The 6,102-nt window shown below is 49.3% G+C and overlaps 1 protein-coding gene across 1 annotated transcript in view; it reads left to right on the top strand.

Moving 5' to 3' along the window:
- Positions 1 to 532: 532 nt before the first annotated feature.
- Positions 533 to 6,102, top strand: part of Ctnna1 (catenin alpha 1) — a 206,210-nt gene continuing 200,640 nt past the window's right edge. Inside the window, exon 1 of the mRNA XM_023703371.1 lies at positions 533 to 636. The gene's annotated coding sequence lies outside the window, so the exon portion shown is untranslated. The remainder of the gene's footprint in view (positions 637 to 6,102) is intronic.

Raw genomic sequence — 6,102 nt, 5'->3', positions numbered from 1 at the left:
TTTCCTTCGGTAAAACCAGAGTGGGATTAGCGCACTTTTCCAGGACCCTGGAACTCTGGGACACCTGTGTGCCATTCCTCAGGAAAGCACACCCAGGACTCCGAGTCGCAACGCCCGGACCAGCGGGAGCCATGCAGGGGGCGAGGCCTGCCGGGGCGGGCCAAGCCTCACCTGTGCCGGGCGCGGTGACTCACCTGCCCTCCCAGCCCGCCCCGGCGAGGCTGTTCTAGGAGTGAACACTCCTCCCGCCTCCCGGGAATCACTCTCGGTCTTGAGTATCCCCAGGGTTTGCGCGAAGGAACTCTGGGGTGGGAACACAGAGGGAGAGGTTGTTTGGAGGTCCCGGCCTGGCCTGGCCGAGTTCCCTTCGCGGTGTGTGCGTGCTGGGAGGGGAGGGGAGGGGAGGGGAGCGCGCCGGAGGGAGCCGGAGTCGCGGGCGCTGTGGCAGCGGGAGGCACCGGGAAGAGCGCGCTGGAGGGAGGTGCCGGGAAGGGCGGGCGGGGCCGGGGCCACGGGGCGGGGGGCGGGGGCGCCGGGCGGCCCATTTCCTCCTCGGAGCCGGACCCGAAGGGAGACAAAGCGGCGGGCTGTGCGCTTCTCGCCTCCCGACTCCTGTGCTCGCCCAGTTCACCGCAGGTAACTTCGCACCTTCCTCCGCGCGGGCGCGGGTGTGCCCAGCCCAGCGAGCGCTCCTCGGGACGGCTGGCTTTAGCCGCACCTCGCGGGCCGCGGTCTCTGCGGGGGCGCCGTTCGGCTCTGGGCTCCCGGCGGGCGCAGGTCGTGCGTTCCCCACTGGGCCCGGGCTGCGGGCGCGCGGGAGGGAGCGCTTCCCGGCTGCGGTGAAGTTGGGCCGCCGCGGCTGGGGAAGAGGCGACGCCACAGGCCCCGCGAAGCGGCGGAGCTTCCTCTCGAAAAAGTTTCTCCTGGCTTCTAAACTTTGTTCCGAGGCCCTCGGCGCGCACGTCCGGGCCGGGCTGCGCCCTCTCGGGGCCGCTGGGAGGGGCGGGCGCGCCGTTGTTTTCCAGGGAAGTGATTGTTGTTTGGTTGGGCGGCAGCTCCCCTCCCCCTCCGCCCCTGAAACTTCCTCGGGCTGTGGGTCTGGACGTTGGCGCAGCCCGCGTTCCGCCCCGAGCGGACTCGAAAGTCCCGGCTCTCCCTTCTCCGACACAGCCAGCCTTGATGGCGAAAGGTGCGCCACACCCGGTGTTTTCCGTGTAAACCTTTACTTCGAAGGTATACTCAACCACTTGTGCGCTTAATCCGACACACTTCGCTCGTAGACTTCGTTTTCAGGCGTGGCACTAGGAAGTATTTTGTTGTTGACTTTCAAGAGTCTCTGTATGTATGAGCAACTTGTTGGAAAAATGTCCGAATGGCTAACCTTGGCCTGGCAGCAATGGTTTCCCAGTAATGCAGAAGGGGGTTGGCCGGAGGCTAGCTTTAACACCCTCCGATCCTCCAGCGTCTTTAAATTTTTTTCTCGGCGTGTGTTTTGGCCAGAATTTCGGAAATTTTTATAAAAGTAAGATATGTTAAGTTTTCCATTAAATCAAAATTATTTTGTGTTTATGATGAAAGAAGTCTTTACAACGCATTGTAAAGACGGGATAGGCAACTTCACAGAGTATTTTGTTTTTAGCAGTGATTCTTTTTTTAGAGTTTTGACTGCGGGGGTCTCACTTCGCAGCTCGAACTCTCCTACTTTCACCCTTCCTAGAGCTGGGATTACAGGCTTCCATCACTACCCTCGGACTCTGGCCGGCTCAGCATAGGCTAAGCTTAATTGTTGACCCTTCTTGACTTTTATCGCATTGAAGATATTTTTTTCCTTTTTTTTTTTTTTTTCTGGTCTCACGAAGACAGTTAATTGTTTCTAAGGACTCACAGTGTAGTAATGTGGGCACACACCCAGGTGTAGTATGAGACAGATTGTTCTAATGCTGTAACAATATTGGTCAGAAACTGTGTAAGGCAAGCAGAAACTTGGGGGGACCAACCATGCAGAGGTGGCTAATAAGTTTAATAAATTACTTGAGTAAGTATAGAAGGCTTCTGGGAGGTAGTGACTTTTTTGGGTTGGTTGAAATGTGAATTGAGTTAGAGTCTTTTTTTGGGGGAGGGGCGCTCAGGATGCCTCCCGGGCAGATCTGGTTTGACTTGAGGATGAGGGGATCGAACCACAGCATCCTGAGCCTGACTGCTTTGTTTCAGCAGGCACTTAAGCACCTGAGCTAATGGGCAAGCCCCGAGTTCGATTCATTACGTTCAAAATGGTACTGTTTCCTCTTCTGCATCCAGAAATGGAAATCCAGAGAAACTGGTCATGGAAGTTCTTTGAGGAGGTAGCAATGTGAGTGGGATCTGTGGCACACGCCTCTAATCCCAGCTCTATGGAGGCTGAAGCAGGAGGATTGCAGCGAGTTTAAGGCTCTACACAGTGAGTGTGAGGTCAGCCTGAATTACATAGCAAGACCCAGTCTGAAAAATAAAAGTGACAGTGTGAGACATGACAGGCGACAGTGCTTGTGGTGGCCATGATGGTATGTATGCTGAACCAGAGTCCCTTGCAGGTGTAAAAAATGAGAGACTGGAAAGACTGCGTGTTTTAGAGGCCTGAATGAGATCTGTTTATTTAGTTTGAGTACCAGGGGGCTTGGGGGGTAGGTGGAGGGGAGACCTCATGTGAGATTGCTGGGGAAGGGAAGGCTGAGTCACAGAAGGCGTGTTTTAGTTTTATTTTGAAGGTGAATAACCCACTGTAGGGAGTTTCATGGTATGATAACCTTTCTGACTCCTGCCAATGCGGGGAGAAGGCTTGTATTTGTATGCTTGTGGAAGTAGTGAGTTGAATTTAGTGAGGGGAAAAGTGATGGGGGAGAGAGTTACATTTTGGAGAAATGAGATGGCTAAAAATACGAATTTTCTTTGTAAAGTTATTTCCTCAATGGTGCCTGCACGTTGTCCCTTGTACCATCTCCTCCTCACATGAGGAGCTCTTAGTCTCATATCTCAAGACAGCATTTTCAGGTTGAGTGTGGTGGTGCTCATTTGTAATCCCAGCACTTGGGAGGCTGAGGCTGAGGCTGAGGCTGAGGCTGAGGCTGGAGGATCACCACTACTTTGAGGCCAGCCTGGGCTACATAGTGAATTTAGGACCATCTTACACTATATAGTGAGTGAGACCTTGTCTCAGAAGCCACACACACAGACACACTACATTTTTGTATTCAGTAACAAAACTTTTTGCTAAGCCCCCCTATCCCCTAGGGCAGTGATGGTGAACCTTTTAGAGATTAAGGTTTGGGGTTGCCCAAACTGCAACCCTAAAACCATTTTATTTATCCCGAAGTGCCAACACTGCAATTAAACCTGAATCCTGAGGTTTTAGTTTAGAAAAATCAATTGTCATCTGATGCTCTGGTGCTGGGGTGTTGTGTCTGTAATGCTGACAGAGGGCTCTGCCTACCCCCGCAGCACGTGTGTGATAGGTTCACAGCCATTGCTTTAGGGAATACAAACTATAGGCCTTTGCACTGAACTACACCGCAGCTAGCTAGCTGTTTGTCTAGAGGCAGCATCTGTCTGAGTTGCCTAAGTGCATCCTGAACGTGTGTAGTCTTACCCTCTGTGCTGGGATTACAGACATTGCCATTGTGGGCTTATAGTCCTGGCAATGCACATCACTCATTTTTTAAAGGCACAGTTCCATGGTGCTGTACTGTATTGTCAATGGCCCTATTTGCCTACAGAGTGCTAGAAACTGAGTTTTAGAAGCTCCTTGAAAGCTGGGACTGAACCTTAAATCTTGGCCAGGAGAGGTTTACTGAAAGGAGAAAAAGTTTCTGGAGTATAGCTTGTGGTTGAATAGTGAATGGCAGGTGAGGCAGTAGATAGCGGCAGGCTTGGAGTATCAGATTGCTGTTTTGGGCACATTAAGAATCATCTCCAGCTCCCATTTCTTCCTTTTAACAGAGATCTAATTGGTGATGAAATGCTCTTTACAATTGTAACCTAATGTACCTTGCTGTGTTCTATGCTCCCACTGTTTGGATTACCATCTTTGAACTAGAATGAAAACTAGTTTTTTTTGACAAACTTAATATTTGGTTTGGTACATTTTTCTCTATGGTTTTCCTTCTCTTAGATCAGTGATGGCAATTTCTTAAAATTTTATTTATTTTTTGATGGCAATTTTTCTAAGCTTTTAATGATGCAACAGCCCACTGTGGCACACAGGTCCATCATCACTGTCTTAGACCATATTTTTTCCTTTTAAGTATCTGATGTGCTTATTTGTCCTTAAAATATACTTTAGAGGGGGCCGGGGAGATGGCTCAAGATAAGTGCTTCCCTGGCAAGTGCAAGGGCCTGAGTTCAATCCCCAGTTCCACCAAAAAACAAAACAAAACAAATATAGTGCAGAACCCAGGTGTGGTAGCTTATGCTAGTATCCCAGCATTCTGGGAGGTTGAGGTGGGAGGATTGCAAAATTCAAGCCCAGTCTGGGAATTTAGCAACTTAGTGAGACCCTGTCTCCAAGAAATAAAAAAGGGTTGGGGATATAACTCAGTGGGAAGGCCCAGGGATTAATCATCAGTATCACAAACAAAACATCTTAGATGTCACTGCCTCTGGGTTTCTTTTTAGGTATCTAGTACATCTATTGTGGTTGCATCATTTGTCATGTTTGGTAAATTTTTTGTATGTGTATCATGCTAGGCCCTTCCTCCCTCACTAGTCAAATGCTCTATGACTGAGCTACAAACATAGCCGTTGGTAAATTTACTTCATTTAGTTAATTGGTCTTTTTGAGACAGGATTTCATTGCATAGTTCAAGCTGGCCTTGAATTCACTTTGTAGCCCAGGCTGGGCCCAAACTTGCAGCAATCCTCCTGCTGCCTCAACCTCCCAAGTGCTGGGACCATAGGCACAAGTCACCATACCTAGCCAATAAACTTTTTTTTGCGGAACCAGGGATTGAACTCAGACCCTTGTGCTTGCCAGGGAAGTGCTTATTCTACTGAGCCATCTCCCTGCCCCCCCCCCTTTTTTTTTTGGCAAAAGATTGTTACCTTTTGTTTTGTTTGTTTGGGGGCACTGGGAGTCAAACTCAGGACCTCAGGCTTGCAAGGCAGAGGCTGTGCTGCTGAGCTATATCCCCAGCAATAAAATCTTTAAAAGTATAAGATAAATCATGACTACCAATTTAGCTCATTAATACGAAGTGGGACAACCTGCTGGGGGGGGGCCCTCCTGTCCTTTCAGATAGGAGCTTTCTTTCCCTCAATAAATAAATTCTATATATTAAAAAAAAAAACAACAAAGTGGGCGGCATGTATATTCACTGACCAGACCAAGAGATGGCGAATTATCAGCACTTCAGAAATCCCCACTTCCCTTTTTATTAGCTGTTTGTCCCTCTGTTGCCATGAGTTTTGGTCCATGAGTACATGTATGTGCGCCCGTGTGTGTATACTGGGGATCAAACTCAGGAGCTCTCACTTGCCAGGCAGGTATTGTGCCACTGAGCTATATCCCAGCCCTGCTATGAGTTTTTAGTCTCAGAACCTGGAACATTATGAATGCTCTATACAGACATTCCTCAAAGACTGAGCTACTGTCCTGGGACTAGGTCATTGGAAGAATTGGTTGGTAAACGAGGAATTGTATGTGTTATGCACAATATTCAGCACAAAGAAATGGTCAAAGGAAACTCCAACTTGATGATTTTGCGTTGTTTTCTTAACTCATGCAGTACTGTAATGTATAACATACTGTGGTACTGAAGTGTAGTCAGCAAAAGTGTTGTATAAAAAACATGTACAATAAAAACACACTGAGGCTCTATAAGACATACAGAACTGGGCCAGCCTGGTACCTCAGCGGTGCCTGCCTAGGCAGATGCAGAGACCGGGGTTCGATCCCTGGCTTGCTGTGCGGGCCCCACCCCTGGGGCACGCTGAGATGGTGATTGAGACTGGGTGTGGTGGCGTATGCCTGTAATCCCGGCTCTTGGGAGGCTGTAAACAGGCAGGTCACTATGAGTCTGATCTAGTGAGACCCTGAACACCCTGTAGACCCTTTCCTAAAATTAAAAAAAA

Source organism: Octodon degus, unplaced genomic scaffold (assembly GCF_000260255.1).
Source record: "Octodon degus isolate 3935 unplaced genomic scaffold, OctDeg1.0 scaffold00169, whole genome shotgun sequence".
Taxonomy (NCBI): domain Eukaryota; kingdom Metazoa; phylum Chordata; class Mammalia; order Rodentia; family Octodontidae; genus Octodon; species Octodon degus.
This window is presented reverse-complemented; position numbering and strand designations above follow the sequence as displayed.